The sequence below is a fragment of the Lolium rigidum genome, chromosome 6, assembly GCF_022539505.1.
Source record: "Lolium rigidum isolate FL_2022 chromosome 6, APGP_CSIRO_Lrig_0.1, whole genome shotgun sequence".
Classification (NCBI taxonomy): Eukaryota; Viridiplantae; Streptophyta; class Magnoliopsida; order Poales; family Poaceae; genus Lolium; species Lolium rigidum.
Genome location: NC_061513.1, coordinates 150,444,860 through 150,461,768, shown reverse-complemented (window position 1 = coordinate 150,461,768; position 16,909 = coordinate 150,444,860).

The following is a 16,909-nucleotide window of genomic DNA, read 5'->3' as shown; positions in this document are numbered from 1 at the left end:
GAAGGTGCGTCATCCGGCATACTCTTAGACATGGAGTTGATTCCCGTAGTTCCCTTCCTTTGCAAGAAGGTACGTCTACGTTTGGAGGAGTGTGGTTGCTACGAAAGCCAAACCAACGCAAAACAAAGGCTTCACTCAGGTCTCATGTGAGCAACGCCACGAAGGCCTAGCCCACTTCCACTAAGGGATTTCCTCGAGGCGGAAACCGGGCCTTTACAAGGTTCTTGGGGCACACATCCACAACCAAATTGGAGGCTTCCAAATCTGTAACAACACAACAATCAACAAGAATACATCAACAACAAAAAACTAGGGTTCCAAATAGGAACACTAGCAAGAGGGCCCTCAAGCATATGAGGGGGGAATGTAAATCGCTTCGGTGAGGATGTAGATCGGTGTCTTCTCCTTCGAATCTCCAAAGATCAAGAGCTTTGGTTGGTTGAGGGAGGAGATCCGACGAATTTCGTGTTCTTGGTGGAGCAGCAATGGTGAAGGAAGATTTTAGGGTTTGAGCTCTCAGAAAACCTTTGGAGAAGAAGAGCTATAAGTAACCCCGAGAAATCCAGCCGTTGGAGGTTTGGCCGGTAGTACCGGCCAGGCTGGGCCGGTACTACCGGGCGTGGAAGACTGGTGCGAGCCCAACGGGAGCGGGCCACGTTGCCAAGGTTGAGCCGGGCCAGAGCCTCCGGCCGGGGTACCGGCCGAGGTACCGCCGGGGCTCCAAACTCCCCTGGCAACCTACTGCAGCACAAGGCCGCTCCCCGGTACCACGACCAGAGCCTCCGGCCGTGGCCAGGCCGGTGGTACCACCCGCAGCACCCTCTCCTCTTCTTTTTAATTCTTCTCTTTTTCTTCTTTCCTTCATTTCTTCCTCTTTTCTTCTTTGTTCTTCTTCTTTTCTTCTTTGCTCTTCTATTCTTTCTTCCAACAAGAATCACCCAAGAATAGCATAGCATATCTTCAAAACTCTTCAACTTTTGGGCATACCGATCAACGCTACATCATACAAATCTTATATAACAAAATAATCATATAAAATTATTGTCATCAACACCAAAACCACTTACTAAAGGAGATATGTTCTTTCAAGTATGCATTATCATTGATCTTGGCAAGCACTTTGTAAGGACCAGCACCACGAGGAAGCAACTTGGACTTCCGCAGCTTCGGGAACCTATCCTTGCGAAAATGTACCCAGACCATATCACCAGGCTTGAACAATATCTCCTTGCGCTTCTTGTTCATCCTTGCAGCATTTCTCTTGCCTTTCTTCTCTATCAACTCTTTAGTCTTCACATGAATCTTTCACACAAAATCTGCCCTCTTTGATGCCTCCATATTGACTCTCTCATGTATGGGTAGAGGCAACAAATCAAGCGGAGTAATGGGTTTGAAACCATGCACCACCTCAAAGGGACACAACTCTGTGGTAGAATGTACCGCCCTGTTATAAGCAAACTCCACATGCGGCAAACAGTCTTCCCACTCCTTCAGGTTCTTCTTGATCATGGATCTCAACAGTTGTGACAATGTTCTATTCACCACTTCAGTTTGACCATCAGTTTGGGGATGACAAGTAGTACTGAAAAGTAGCTTCGTCCCCAGCTTTCTCCAAAGCGTATTCCAGAAATAGCTCATAAACTTCACGTCACGATCAGAAACAATAGTCTTCGGGACTCCATATAGATGTACAATCTCCCTGAAAAACAGGTTAGCAATATGCGACACATCGTCGGCAGGCAATAAAATGTGACATCTTAGAGAATCTATACACTACCACAAATATAGAATCATGGCCTCTCTTAGTACGCGGCAAACCCAACAAAAAATCCATACTAATATCTTCCCAAGGTGTAGTAGGTGCCGGTAAAGGAGTATACAAACCGTGAGGCTTCAGCTTGGACTTGGACCTGTTGCAAGTAATGCACCTCTTCACATATCTGTCCACATCCCGCCTCATCTTTGGCCAACAAAAGTGGTCAGCTAGCATGAGTAGCGTCTTCTCACGCCCAAAGTGACCCATCAAACCTCCAGCATGAGATTCCTGCAATAAGAGCAAACGCACAGACGATTCTGGAACACATAGTTTGTTATCTCTAAACAAGAACCCATCGTGTATGTGATATTTTTCCCATGCTTTACCAATAGCACACAAGCGATATGGTTCAGCAAAATCATGATCAGTAGCATACAAATCACATAGTATCTCTAATCCAGGAATTTTAACATCAAGTTGAGTCAATAGTATAGTCTTCCTAGATAGAGCATCAGCAACAATATTATCTTTTCCCTTCTTATGTTAATAATGTATGGAAAAGACTCAATGAACTCAACCCACTTAGCAAGACGCCTATGCAATGTAGATTGGGCTTTCAGATATTTTAAAGCTTCATGATCAGAATGTATGATAAATTCTTTTGGCCACAAATAATGTTACCAAACCTCAAGAACTCTAATTAAAGCATACAATTATTTATCATAGATAGGATAGTTCAACTTAGCACCAGAAAGTTTCTCAGAAAAATATGCAATTCGGCAACCCTCTTGCATCAACACACCACCAATTCCAATACCACTAGCATCACATTCAATCTCAAATTGCTTATTGAAATCAGGAAGTGCAAGCAACGGTGCAGAAGTTAACAATCTCTTCAGTTCATCGAAAGCATGATCTTGGGCTGCACCCCACTCAGATACAACACCCTTTTTAGTCAATTCATTCAAAGGTGCAACAATAGTACTAAAATTGGGCACAAATCTTCTATAAAACCCAGCTAGACCATGAAAACTTCTTACTTGAATCACATTCATGGGAGTAGGCCAATTTTGAATTGCTTCAATTTTAGACACATCTACTTCTACTCCATGCTTAGAGACAACATAACCCAAAAATATGACCTTATCTTTGCAAAATGTGCACTTCTCAAGATTACCATAGAGTTTATTATCACACAACACTTGCAAAACATATCGAATATGTATAGTATGATCAGGTTCATTGCGGCTGTAGATTAATATGTCATCAAAGTACACAACCACAAACTTGCAAATAAAATCACGCAAAACATGGTTCATCAGTCTCATGAAAGTGCTAGGTGCATTAGTCAAACCAAAATGCATTACTAACCACTCATATAAACCAAATTATTTTTTAAAGACTGTTTTCCAATCACCCCCCTCTTTCATCCTAATTTGATGATAACCACTACGCAAATCAATTTTAGAGAAAACAGCAGCACCACTCAATTCATCTAGCATATCCTCTAAACGGGGAATAGGATGACGATATCGAATAGTAATGTTGTTTATCGCTCTACAATCTACACACATGCGCCATGTACCATCTTTCTTAGCATTGCTCTGATACCAAGATCCGATCTACACACATGAGGCCCGGTCGACCGGCCGTATGACCGCCCGACTCCGAGTCTGTCTCGACCAGATCCGATCTGGGTCGGTTTTCTATGTATCTTTTCGACCTGAGGTCGTCCTGAACCCCTATATAAGTGCCCAGGACGCCCCCAAATTAGGGTGAGACCACGTTTAAGATAAACCCTAGTTCATAGTTGATTTCTTTGCAACTCTATTGAATATCTACACCATATTGCATTGATTTGGTGTAAACCCCTGAAAGTCTTGTGTGATCTGCTGTTCCATTGGGAATTAGACGGTTGCAACTTACCGCTTCGTGGTCGGCGGCAACGTGCGCAAGGGTGTGGAGTTGCGAATATCTTGCAAGGTTGAGAGCTGTTGCATTGGCGATAGGGACCAATCGAGAGACTTCGTTGCGTCATACAAGTTATCATCCACTTCATCATCGTGTATCTCCGCTGTGTTCATCCCGTGATCATCATCACCACCGTTGCTTACTGAGAAGATCGGGCCACCCCTTATCAGTAGTCCTCACGGGCTGCGGGTTGAGGTGAATCCTCGCAACGTTCATGTGCATCTAATCTTACGTTATGTGTAAGGATTGAATAGGAGTTTTGCAATCTTGTATCCTTGTCTCTTTGCCTCATCTTGATGATCTGTAGGTACCCATATCATTCGAGTCGATCAAGGGAAGAGGTGGGATGAGTGGAGAACGACGTGCTACCGCGAAACCTCAGTGACAGAAAGGGGAAAGTAATGGTACATGTTTAGTGATTCATTCGGGATCATAGCACAATCATCTAGCTTAAGGCTTTGGTCCGTATTGACTTAAAAACTGTTGTTGCTTGCGGCTGTAAGGATAATGGTTGGACCATTAGGCTCTTGTCATCTCTATCTTTAGGGGCAAGAGTATTTATGGATGTGCTACTTACAAATCTCTTATATCTATTTTCTTTGTTACACATATGAGCTTCATTTATATATGTATGCATAGCTGCAGGTGAAACCTTAACCCTGGCCTATTTTCATCATTAAACACACCCCCCTTAAAAGTAAACTAGATAGGTGACATAGGCATCCCCAATGGGCCTGCCAAAGATGGTACCTGGGGTTTACCGAAGGCCCACGAGTCGAAGAATATGAAGTTTAGAAGCCCAAGTTATATTAAGGAAAGTTAGAGTTGTATTAGAAAATATAAACTTGTAATTCTACGGGACGGGTTAGAAACCCTCCCAGACTCTGTAACTTGTGTATTACGAATCCCTCGGCTCCGCCTCCTATATAAGGGGTAGTCGAGGGACAAAGAGAGGATCGACTCATTGTTTCACGCAACCCTAGTTTTCATAATCGTCGAGTACTTTTCGGCTGAAACCTTCAAGATCTACTTGCCCTCTACTTCCGACTAAAACCCTACGCTTCAATACGTAGGCATTGATAAGTTAATCCCTTGTCAATTGGCGCCATCTGTGGGAATTAGAGGTGTCAAGGAGCTGATCTCGATGGAACGTTCAAGATCGTCGACTTCTTCAACTGCAAGCAACGCGATGGACAGAGGTAAATAGATCGAAACTGGTCTAGTCGATTTTGTTCCTCACCCGCCCTCCCGTTTGGATGCATATGCATATCTGGAGGAGCCCATGGAGATGACGTTCGGAAAGTTCCACTTCCGCGTCGAGAAGGAAGGATCGTATCGCCTCAAAATTCCGATCTCGTCGGGATTATCGGCGGTCGATCCCGATTTTTCGAGTTCAACATCGTCAATCGAGTCAGGCGATGAGGAGATTTCGTCGCCACGCTACATCAGCACTATGGCAAGTGAAAAACTCGCCAAGATCTTTAGCGACATGTCCTTCGAGTCATCTGCGGACTCCGATATAAGCAATGACTCGAGCAACATAGACAGCTTCAAGTTCATCGATAGATCCACTATTGTTGGAAAGGTCTTCACCAATCTTCATGATGGTGTCACCAAACCCGACAAAATTCAGAATCCAAAATATCACCAGATCTATGCCATTGGAGAACCAAGTCGCCCACAGGAGGAGACATCAGAGAACTTCGATGAGGCGGGAAATCCGTATGTTGATCCTGCAGATCTCACACGAGGTTTAGGAACAAAATATATTGGACCAGGAATGCGAGAGATGGTGCGATTTCCGCAGGCAGTATGGGATCGAGTCGCAAGAGCCATTGATGGTACAGAGCCAATGACCATAACAGCGACACCTGAGGAGCTACAAGCATATCAATGTAGGCTTGCATGTACCAGGCGAGAGCTCGAGAAGCAGAAAATCGAGTTGGATAGGAGGCAGGAGGCAGCTTCTGCGTCAAGCAGGCGGAGAGCTAATTTGAGTCAACAATCTGGCACTTCGGGAGATAGTCACAGAGCAGCTCGAAACATAGCGAGATCTCGGCTGCAAAATATACCTGAGGCAGATAGGGAGAATCTGGTTCAAAACCTCGACATGTCCTTTATGTCGATAGACACGAGGGGGAACATTATCCCTAAGACACCAGAAGCTGGGTACATGGCGACGCAAGCGTTCATCCTCGCATCCAAGCCACCTCCCGGAGATCCAAGAGAAGCATTGTACAATATGGCCATGGCAGGAGTTGGAGCCATGGGAACGGCGTTTGTAAATTCGCCTCCCGAAGGATCAGCCAGGCAAAATAGTCCACGACCCTCTTGCAGCAGCACCAGGTCCCGAGAGAACAAGTGGAGCAAGAGACACATCAACTCAAGCATGGGTAGACAGAGCACGACAAAATAGAAGGGAACATCGGCATTCCCCAGAAATAGATGAAGAGGATATGTGTGGGCTACCGTGCTTTACAAGGAGGGTTCGGAAAACTCGAGTTCCTTCAGGGTTTTAGTTACCCGATAATTTCAAAAAAATTGATGGCCTGCAAGATCCCGAGGATTGGCTTATGGATTATCTCGAGACGGTGAAGTTGATAGGTGGAACCAGAGCAACAGCCATGCAGAGCATTCAGGTACACCTGAGTGGAGCCGCACGATCTTGGATAAAGAAGCTTCCTCCAGGTTCCATCGACAGCTGGGACAGTTTTGAGGATGTATTCGTTAAGAATTTTCGATCTACCTGCAAAAAAACTGCCTCATTAGAAGAGTTGAGGTCGTGTCGACAAAAGCATGATGAATCAATGAGAAAGTACATTCAGAGGTGGAACATCATTAAAAACTCGGCAGAGAACATATCTGACGAGAGAGCAATAGATGCGTTCGTGGCAGGCATTCGACGAGGAGATTTCGTCGAGGACTTGGGGAGAACCAACCCAAGGACAATATCAACATTTATGGAGATAGCAAACAGGTGGGCAGATGAAGAAGATGTTGTTCACAACAAGCGACATAGGTCACCAGAGGAGGACCGTAGTCGAAATTTCCAAAATAGACGACGATTCCCTCGACAGTTCTCAAGTTATGATGCTCCTGGCCAAATATCGGCTGGTTTTTGAGGAAATACTGGAGGAAACAACAGAGATGAATATCAAAGGAGTAGTGAGCAGCGAGGTGACAATAGAGATGACTCCCGGAATAACAGTCAAAATAGTGGACCAAGGTTCCAAAGACCATATGTATCTCCCGAGGATATGATGAACGGGCCATGTCAGATGCATTTTTATCTCGACAATAATGGAAGAAGGCAGTCAGGTCACTTGCAGAAGGATTGTCGAAATTTTCAAGCAATGTTGAGGTTTGCAGGGCAAGCCAATGCTCAAGCAACAAATAGAAATCCCCAGGGGCCCAGGAGTGAGATCCACCTTCCACCTCCTCCCGCAATTACGGACGAAAATCGGCACCAGCTCAGAATAGCGGCAGCACCACACCCACCTCCATATATCGACCCTAACTCCAACGGTGCGGTCTCGATGATTCAGAAAGCAAGGCCGTCAAACAAGGCTCAGAAAGTAATCTCGCGTCAAGTGTTCATGGCAGAGAAGATGCCTCCACCAACGATTGAGTACTTAAATTGGTCGGGACAGGACATTGGCTTCACAATGGCGGATCACCCGCAGCAAGTTCCTCGACCAGGGCAGTCAACACTTATCTCACCAGCAGTGATAGCAGGATTCGACGTATCTCGAGTATTCATAGATGGAGGCAGCAGTCTAAACCTTATGTATGCAGATACATTAAGGAAGATGAACATATCCCTAGCAAACCTAAAACCAACTGACACACGTTTCCATGGTATCACGGCAGAAAAGCCAAGTTATCCGTTGGGGAAGATTAATCTCGACGTTCAGTTTGAAACCCGAGAAAATTACAGGATAGAGAGGCTGGAGTTCGAAGTTGTGGATTTCCCGTTGCAATATCACGCCTTGTTGGGACGTCCAGCATATGCCAGGTTTATGGCGGTACCACATTACACGTACCTATTGTGGAGGTTACCTGGACCTAAGGGACCGATTACAGTCAAAGGCAGTTTCGCGTTAGCCGATAAATGCGACAAGGATTTTCATCGACTATCAGAAACCTTCGGGATGCAAGCAGAATATATGGCGTCAAGGCTAACAACTGATTATGATGTGTTGCCAGATGTAGGAAGGCCACTCAGGGAGCCAACCTTTAACACTGCCAAAAATTCGAAGGAGGTGCAGATTCACCCGACAGATCCAAAGAAGACGACGTCCATTGCAACAGACATGGACCTCGCATAGGAAAGCACGCTCATCGAGTTCCTCCGTGAGCACTGGAAAATCTTCGCATGGTGTCCAACTGACATGCCAGGAGTACCGAGGGAACTTGCCGAGCACCATCTAAACTTGGATCCAATAGCGAGACCAATTAAGCAACCTTTGCGGCGTTTTTCGGAACCAAATCGCAAAGCCATGCTGTCAGAGATTGATCAACTTAGAGAGGCTGGTTTTATCAAAGAGCTCCATACAGAGGCCACATGGGTAGCTAACCCAGTTTTGGTCCCGAAGAAAAACACAAAAGTCCTTCGCATGTGTGTCGACTTTACGTGTCTCAATAAACACTGTCCAAAGGATCACTTTCCCCTCCCAAGGATCGATCAATTTATCGACTCCACGGCAGGATGTGAACGTCTTTCCTTTTTGGATGCATATTCTGGTTACAACCAGACCAGACTAAAAGAAGATGATGAGGTCAAGACAGCGTTCATAACACCTTATGGCGTGTTTTGCTACAAAACAATGCCTTTTGGTCTGAAAAACGCGGGTGCAACATATCAGCGGATGATGCAGAAGTGTTTGGCAACACAGATTGGAAAAAAACGTACAAGTGTGCATTGACGATGTCGTCATAACAACAAAGAAGGGGTCAACATTGATCGAGGATTTAAAGGAAACTTTTGACAACCTTGACAAGTTCTGCCTCAAGCTGAACCCGACAAAGTGCTCTTTCGGCGTTCCTGCGGGAGAACTTCTTGGGTTCCTAGTCTCAGCAAGAGGAATTGAAGCTAATCCAGAGAAAATTCAAGCTATCGTAACAATGAGAAAGCCAACAAAGTTGAAAGAAATACAACAGTTGACTGGGCGAGTCGCAGCTTTAAGCAGATTCGTCGCCAGACTAGGAGAAAAGGTGTTGCCGTTCTACGCTCTGATCAAGCAAGGAGAGAAGTTTCAATGGAACGAAGAGGCAGATAGAGATTTCGAAGATCTCAAACGCACAATTTAGACACCACCAATCTTGGTGGCGCCCAAGGAGAAGGAACCCCTCTTGCTATACATAACAGCCACGCCTCAGGTGGTCAGCACAGCACTCGTAGTCGAAAGAGAGGAAGAAGGAAAACTCCATGGAGTACAGAGGCCAGTTTATTTCATTAGTGAGGTTTTATCTCCCTCAAAACAGCGATATCCGCAATATCAAAAGCTAGCATATGGAGTGTTTACAACCGCAAGAAAACTGCGGCACTATTTTTCGGCGCATCCGATAATAGTGGTTAATGAGGCGCCTTTATCCAATATATTAAACAATCCAGAGGCTACAGGTCGTGTCTCCCTCGCTGGGGAAGTGCAGCGCGCCCTCCTTCTTCATCAACCCGAGCTTCTTCATCAGGTTGAGGTCTTGATTCGAAATCTTGGATCTCTCCCACTCCAGATCTTCCGCCGCCATCTTTGACTCAGGAGTGCCGTGATGCGGTGAGCGAGTGTGCGTGGTGGCATCAACGATGGCGTAGGCGTGCAAGATGCGAGTGTGGCTGAGCTCGGGGAAGTGTTGGGCGCGAAAGGGGATTTTTGCAGAGGAGAGCAGAGGTGCGGCGCAAGCGAAAGGACGAACGGAGGAAGAAGATGACCTTATATAGAGAACTGGCGAAGCGACGCACCGTTGGATGGAAAAAATTGTGAGATGGATGCTGTGCACGTGGCTAAGGGGTAAAAGTGTATTTTTACTGTGACATAACGGAACAGGCGCTACAGTACGTGCGCCAGAAAAAGCGGAGGACGTGTGTCCCCCACTTGCACGACGTGTCAAATTGATAAGGGTTTTGGGCCCGCAAGACAGACAGAGAGAGCAGTGCTCGCGTCTTCTCGATACAATGATTGTGGCTATCGTCAATAATGATGTCACCTTACCAAGAGAAAATCTCGGATGCGAAGATTAATGAAATTGGCGGCAGTAAAAGACTATTGATTATTTCGAGAGCCTTTGATCAAATACAAAGTTTTTGATCAAATGCTCGGGGACTACTTTGGAAAAAATAAAAACTAGAGTATGACAAAATAGAAATGGCGAGAGCCTATGATCAAACGCAAGCATTTGTTCATAGCCTCGGGGGCTACTCCCATCGGGAGCGCTGGTCGCGCACCCGATAGACATGAAAAGCTCGAGAAAGAATGACAATATAGCGGCATAAGGCGTTAAATTGTTGAGCCTACAACCAAGCACAAGTCCTTGGCTGTAGCCTCGGGGGCTACTCCCATCGGGAACACTGTTCGCGTGCCCGATGAAATTATAAAAAGAAGTGAGCATATTTCGAGTTATACAAATAACTCTACATATACTCCCATCGGGAAGGCAAGATAAGTCATCCGTTGACTCAATAAAATCTGCTATTCCAACAGCCCAAAAATCACTCGACAATATATTCTCAGAGCGCCAAAGTCGCGAATAATCTCTGAATGCCGCAAAACTCTGCGAAGGTAAGACCCCAGATCCGTTCTGAGCGGCGTGCCACCGTCTCTGACGTCGGTTTGCTACTTTTTTCCATATCAACAGATACAAAGAAAAATCCTAACGGACGCGTTAGGTACCCGATAAAACATGACTGGGACTCGACAGATGGTAAGACCTTAAGCGGCACCTGTCGAAGTTAACACCAGTATCCCGAGATCATGTCCAGGGACGTGATCTTGAAGTAGGTTTTTGCGGATTGCCACTAGAGCAGTTAACTAGTACCTGATCTGTCAGATGAACTAGCCCCAACTACCATTATCCATGTACAATATAAAATTGCGAATCCAAAGATATGTGATAAATTCGACAGAGTTATTGAATGATTATAAAGTTGGAGATTTTCCCTGATTCTTCGATTCAAGCAAAATCTCGGGGGCTACTGACATAGGCATCCCCAATGGGCCTGCCAAAGATGGTACCCGGGGTTTACCGAAGGCCCACAAGTCGAAGAATATGAAGTTTAGAAGCCCAAGTTATATTAAGGAAAGTTAGAGTTGTATTAGAAAATATAAACTTGTAATTCTACGGGACGGGTTAGAAACCCTACCGGACTCTGTAACTTGTGTATTACGAATCCCTCGGCTCCGCCTCCTATATAAGGGGGAGTCGAGGGACAAAGAGAGGATCGACTCATTGTTTCACGCAACCCTAGTTTTCATAATCGTCCAGTACTTTTCGACTGAAACCTTCGAGATCTACTTGCCCTCTACTTCCGACTAAAACCCTAGTCTACAATACGTAGGCATTGATAAGTTAATCCCTTGTCAATAGGTCTGGTAAACTGAAGATAAAGTACACTAGTAAGTCTTGTAGACGTTTCCTTCACACCATTTAGCAGTGCTTCCCAAGGTTTGATTAAACCTAGGTCTTCTAGGGAAAAAGTTTATCATACTACAATCTATAATCTGGATCGAAGATATCAACCCTTTTTCTGTCGCTATTGCCGGGGAAGCAATTTCGCTATTCCGGTAAGTTTACTAGAGACCTTGTTAGTTATCTTATTTTTAGTTTTAAGTTTTTATTTATTGTTATTAGTTTACTATTTTATTCTCTACTTGAAAACCCAAAAAAATAGTTACTTGTTCTTTTGCAATCATAGAAGAAAATACCAAAAAGATAATCACCATGGCAGAAAAGAAGCTTGGGGAATATGCTATCCCCAACGATGATTTTATTCGTGCACTCATAACCCAGCGCGCTGTTGAAGCAGAGAACTATGAAATTAAGCCTAACCTTTTAAGTTTGGTTCAGCAGAACGAATTTGGAGGCTCAGCCATTGAGGATTCAGGTATGCACTTAAACACATTTACTTAAATATGTGATATTAAATTACGCTTGTTTCCTTTTACATTAAGAGGAAAAGCAAAGGACTGGTTGCTAGCTTTGCGTAAGGGCTTTATAACTTCATGGGATGAATGCACTAATATATTTATGACTAAATTTTTTTCACTAGCAAAGACTATGCAACTGTGTTCTAACATTACATGTTTTACACAAGAAGACCGCGAGCCACTAGCGCTTTCATGGAAAAGGATGAAGGAAGCCACCATAAACTGTCCTAGTCATGGAATGGAGGATTGGTTAATCTTAAATTTATTCTATAATGCCCTTTAACCCAATTTCAAAGTCTATGCTTGATACTGCAGAGGAGGAACATTCATGAGCAAGCTAGTTGAACTGACAAGAAGGCTTCTAGATGATATGCAAAGCAACCATGCCTAATGGCATGTATACATGTCCTCCTCAGGAAAGGTGAATGCAATCACCGAAGGTAACAATGAAGAACTTACTTCAAAGGTATATGAGCTTATACATATTCTCAAGGGTAAGGAAACTACCTAAGTTAATGCCATCACCAATACTAATCTTGAGAGAGTAGATTTCATAGCAAGAATTTCTTATAACCCTGCATGGAAGAGTCAATACTATGGCTCTAATTTTTTCTAGACAATATAATAATAATGCAGGAGTTCCAAATAATAACTTCACCAATGGTAATGGAGCAAGCAATGGTAATACTTCAATTGAAAGTACTTTCAAGAATTTTACGCATGCTCAAGCTGAACAAAATAGTACCCTTACAAAGCTCATTGAAAATCATATCACTATGTTATGGAATTTATCTAATCAAACCGTTTCTCCTAAGAATGATGTTCAACTTCTACAAGAAAGGACAAAGACCGTTGAGACACAATTGGGGAAGATAGCTGAAAGCCAAACTATTATACTTGCAAGATTTATAGGTAAACCTGAACCAAACCCCGTTGAAGACCTCAAGATGATGAGGATTGAAATAAATGGAGAAGCACTTGAAAAAATGGACTATAGCAATGCTCCAACACCTGAGTACTCCGTAGAAGACCTCATAAAGATGGTCACGGTAAGACACCCCGGAGTCGATGAAGGTAATGGTGGAAGGTACTGTCAATTTATTCATGAGGTAGCATGCAAAGTCCGTGATTTAGAACAACAATATAAGAAGCTAGCTGAAAAACTTCTAGATAAGCTTGATGATATATTTGAGCCCACCATTAAAATTCATTTTGGAACAAACGAGGTGGCTGCACTTTGTGATCTTGGTGCAAGCGTCTCCACAATTCCAAAGACCTTATTTGATAAGTTAGGAATGGGGCTGACATAGGCTTGCCGAATAAAGTACCCTGAGGTTATCTGGATGCCCACGACCCGAAGCATTGAAGGCCCGAAAGCCTAGAGTGTTTCCGATAAGGAATACTTAGTTGTATTAGGAATCATGTAATAGTACAAGAAAGGCCCGACGCGCCTTCCCGTAGTTTGTAACTTGTACGGCACAATCTCCCTCGGCTCCACCTCCTATATAAAGGGGAGCTGAGGGAAGAGAAATCAATCGATTCATTGTCAACCGAAACCACCGCAACTTTAGGCAAAACACCTTTGTTGGCTGAAACCTTTGAGATCTACTTGCCCTATACTTCTTACGAAACCCAAGTCTACAATCTGTAGGCATTGACAAGTTAATACCTTGTCAATTGGCGCCGTCTGTGGGAATTGGAGGTCGCAAGGTCGTGATTTCGATGGCATCGCCAACATCATCATCTGCTGCAAGCAACGCGATGGACGGAGGTAAACGAGTCCAACCTGATCTCACCGATTTTGTTCCTCACTCTCCCGCCCATTTGCATGCATATGCCAATCTGGAGGAGTCGACGGAGATGACGTTCGGGAGCCTCCGCTTCCTCGTCGGGAAAGAAGGATCCCATCGTCTTGCGGCACCGATTTTTTCTGGACCGTCAGCGGTCGATTCCGATTTCTCGCGATCATCAGGATCATCCATCGAGTCAGGCGACAAGGAAGTTTCACCGCAATGCTTCACCAAGCCCGCCAACGGCGGGGCACTCACCGATCTGTTCGGTTGCATGACTTTCGGGTCGTTCACGGATTCCGATCTGGAAAGAAACTTGGAAAGCTTCAAAAACAACGACTTCAACAACCACGGCTTCACCAACTTCGACTTCATAGACACCTCTGCTGATAGTAGGGAGGTCTTCGTCGATCTATACGATGGTGTCACCGACCCTGAAGATAATGAGAACACAACTGCAATATATCCTCAAGTCTGTGCAATCGGTGGATCAAGCAGACAAGAGGATGAAGAGTCTGAGGCTTTTGATGATTTGGGAAATACTTTCATCGATCCCGCAAATCTCACGCGTGGAACCGGCAACAAGTACATCGGAACCACGCCGCGAGAAAAAGTGCAGCTACCGCGGGAAGCGTGGGATAGAGCTCAGAAAGCCATGGATGGCACGGAGCCAATGACCACTGCAGCTACGCCGGAGGTGTTGCAAGCTTATCAATATAAAACCGCTCGCTCTAAGTGGGGGCTAGAAAAACAAATGACATTCCTCGATCAAAGAAGAGCTGCAAGTGCTGCGTCAAGTGAGCGCAGGGCCAAACTGAGTCGACAGTCGAGAACTTCGGGAGATCGCCATAGGAACACCCGTTCAAGAGCAAGATCTCGATTAGCAAACGTTCCTGAGGCGGATCGGGAGAATTTGATCCAGAATCTCGACATGTCCTTCATGCCAATAGATACAAGAGGGAACATCATCCCGAAAACTCCGGAGGCAGGGTGCATGGTGACACATGCTTTCCTAATGGCATCCAGACCACCCCAAGGAGATCCTAGGGCGTCACTGTACCAGATGGCCATGGCAGGAGTCGGTGTTATGGGCGCAACAATACTAGGAAGAGAAGTTGCACCACAACCCAAAAGTGCTCCACGAAGAAACAGTCCAAGAAAAAATAGTCCTCGACCCACTGCAGTGGCGGCGCGAGATCCTCCAAGAGATGGTGATGCGAGGAACACGGTGACCCAGGCTCGAGTTGATAGAGCACGAGAGGAGAGGAACCGTGAAAATAGAAAACGAGAACGTCGACACTCACCGGAAGTTAGTGATGAGGATTTGTGCGGACTCCCCTGCTTTACCCGACGAGTTCGTAAAACTAAAGTACCTTCTAGCTTCAAGTTACCTGACAAATACAAAAAAAAATCGATGGATTGCAAGATCCTAAGGATTGGCTAGTAGATTACTTAGAGAGAGTGCAGCTGATGGGCGGAACCAGGACAACGGCTATGCAGAGCATTCAAGTCTACCTCAGCGGAGCCGCAAGATCCTAGATGAAGAAGATACCGGAAGGATCCATCGACAACTAGGAAACTTTCGAGGACTTGTTCGTAAGGAATTTCCATTCCAAGTGCAAGAAACCTACGTCAATAGAGCAGTTAAGGACCTGCAAGCAGAAGTCGGATTAATCAATGAGGATGTACATCCAGAGGTGTGATACGTCTCAAACGTATCTATAATTTCTTATGTTCCATGCTACTTTTATGATGATACTCACATGTTTTATACACACTTTATGTCATTATTATGCATTTTCCGGCACTAACCTATTGACGAGATGCCGAAGAGCCAGTTGATGTTTTCTGCTGTTTTTGGTTTCAGATATCCTACAAAGGAAATATTCTCGGAATTGGACGAAATCAACGCCCAGTGTCTTATTCTTCCACGAAGTTTCCAGAAGACCGAAAGGGATACGAAATGGGGCCATGAGGTGGCCAGACCATAGGCCGGCGCGGCCAGGGAGGGGCCCGCGCCGCCCTATGGTGTGGGCCCCTCGTCAGCCCTCCGACTCTGCCCTTCCGCCTACTTATAGCCTTCATCGCGAAAACCCCAGTACCGAGAGCCATGATACGGAAAACCTTCCAGAGACGCCGCCGCCAATCCCATCTCGGGGGATTCGGGAGATCGCCTCCGGCACCCTGCCGGAGAGGGGAATCATCTCCCGGAGGACTCTTCATCACCATGATCGCCTCCGGATTGATGTGTGAGTAGTTCACCCCTGGACTATGGGTCCATAGCGGTAGCTAGATGGTTGTCTTCTCCTCTTGTGCTATCATGTTAGATCTTGTGAGCTGCCTATCATGATCAAGATCATCTATTTGTAATGCTACATGTTGTGTTTGTTGGGATCCGATGAATATGGAATACTATGTCAAGTTGATTATCAATCTATCATATATATGTTGTTTATGTTCTTGCATGCTCTCCGTTGCTAGTAGAGGCTCCGGTCAAGTTGATACTTGTAACTCCAAGAGGGAGTATTTATGCTCGATAGTGGGTTCATGCCTCCATTGAATGCTGGGACGAGTGACATAAAGTTCTAAGGTTGTGGATGTCTTGTTGCCACTAGGGATAAAACATCAATGCTTTGTCTAAGGATATTTGTGTTGATTACATTACGCACCATACTTAATGCAATTGTCCGTTGTTTGCAACTTAATACTTGGAAGGGGTGCGGATGCTAACCTGAAGATGGACTTTTTAGGCATAGATGCATGCTGGATAGCGGTCTATGTACTTTGTCGTAATGCCACTGATTAAATCTCATAGTAGTCATCGTGATATGTATGTGCATTGTTATGCCCTCTCTATTTGTCAATTGCCCAACTGTAATTTGTTCACCCAACATGCTATTTATCTTATGGGAGAGACACCACTAGTGAACTATGGACCCCGGTCCATTCTTTTACATCTGAAATACAATCTACTGCAAACTTTGATCTTTACTGTTCTTCGCAAACAAACATCATTTTCCACACCATATGTTTAATCCTTTGTTTACAGCAAGCCGGTGAGATTGGCAACCTCACTGTTAAGTTGGGGCAAAGTATTGTGATTGTGTTGTGCAGGTTTCACGTTGGCGCCGGAATCCCTGGTGTTGCGCCGCACTACACTCCGTCACCAATAACCTTCACGTGTTCCTTGACTCCTACTGGTTCGAAACCTTGGTTTCATACTGAGGGAAAACTCGCTGCTGTACGTATCA